Source organism: Rhipicephalus microplus, chromosome 6 (assembly GCF_043290135.1).
Source record: "Rhipicephalus microplus isolate Deutch F79 chromosome 6, USDA_Rmic, whole genome shotgun sequence".
Classification (NCBI taxonomy): domain Eukaryota; kingdom Metazoa; phylum Arthropoda; class Arachnida; order Ixodida; family Ixodidae; genus Rhipicephalus; species Rhipicephalus microplus.
The window spans coordinates 82,840,178-82,841,341 of NC_134705.1; the positions used below are offsets into that span (position 1 = coordinate 82,840,178).

Below are 1,164 nucleotides of genomic sequence, written 5' to 3' on the forward strand. Positions count from 1 at the left end.
TCAAGAAACTGCGTTAGTGAAGTGATTGCCGCATCACGAGGCATATATCACGAACACTTACGGCAGTCAAACTAAACTGTACGTGCGCGTCCCTAGGAAAATGCAAATGTGTTATCATTGTATGATATGGTTGAACTCGTTCCCGACCTTGTGCAAACTCCCCAAGTGCGTCCTTACAAGTGGCCTGAAAGCGTCGATTGTAACGCGCCATTTCCTGTTTTGGCTGTCGCGCTAACGTCACTTATGTCTCGGGGAAAAAGCTATGTCTAACAGTCGCACTCAATTACCTACGGCCCCATGAAACGTTATTAAAAAATGATCTGTTCTTATCAGCTTAATATCTGATATGGATCCTATTTGGATCCAAGATATTAAACTTATTTTTGCAATGCGGCGGAGCGCTTGAAGCTTGCTTCACCTCCGCCACGGGTTGGCCCGGTATTGCACTACCTCCGGGATCGGCGCACTCACCCCTGCGGGGGTGAGTTCGACATTAAGTTCAATGACAGAAAGAGTGTTCGAATTTACCAAGGATATCGGGGTAAACGGCGTGGGTGCGGCGAGTGTCCGAGACGGTGGCGTCACGCCGCCCCGGCTGACGCGGTATTCGCGTGCGGGGAGTGCGCTAGCTGTGTTTACACTTACGATTGCTGTGGGAAAATAAATGTTTCTGTGGAAATTTCATAATTGGAGGGCCCCCCCCCTTTTTTTTGGTTATGTTCACACGTACATACTCAAGTTTTTATTTTTTTTAAACATCCCTACACATATTAATAAAACTATTGAGTAATTTATTATTACTGTTTCGGAGGAAAGCTAGAAGTGTGTATACGATGTGTATGTATGTGTATAGAAGTGTGTATGTATGTGCCAAGCTTATTCCGCTTTTCGAATTCACCCGTTTCGCAACGAAAAATAAAACAGCCTCTAGAAAATGGTTGTTGGTGTTTCTGTTTACAGTTGCAGTGACAAACGAAGGCATTTTTATTTCACATCTTCACGCGACGTCTTAGCCTGAAGACGCGTGCTCTCGCCACGTCTATGCATCTACACTATTCCCCATCACAAATTAAAATCGCAAAGAACGCCACAGGACCCACCCCGCACACACCTGTTGTACGGTGGAGCGGCAAAGCCCCGATGTGCTTTTACTATGTCCACTGA

The 1,164-nt window shown here is 45.9% G+C and overlaps 1 non-coding gene across 1 annotated transcript; it reads left to right on the forward strand.

Annotated features, from left to right (window-relative positions):
• The first annotated feature begins 278 nt into the window (after positions 1-278).
• Positions 279-472, forward strand: LOC142766466 (U2 spliceosomal RNA). Its single transcript, XR_012884533.1, has one exon. It is a non-coding gene; the product is annotated as a U2 spliceosomal RNA (small nuclear RNA).
• Positions 473-1,164: the final 692 nt, after the last annotated feature.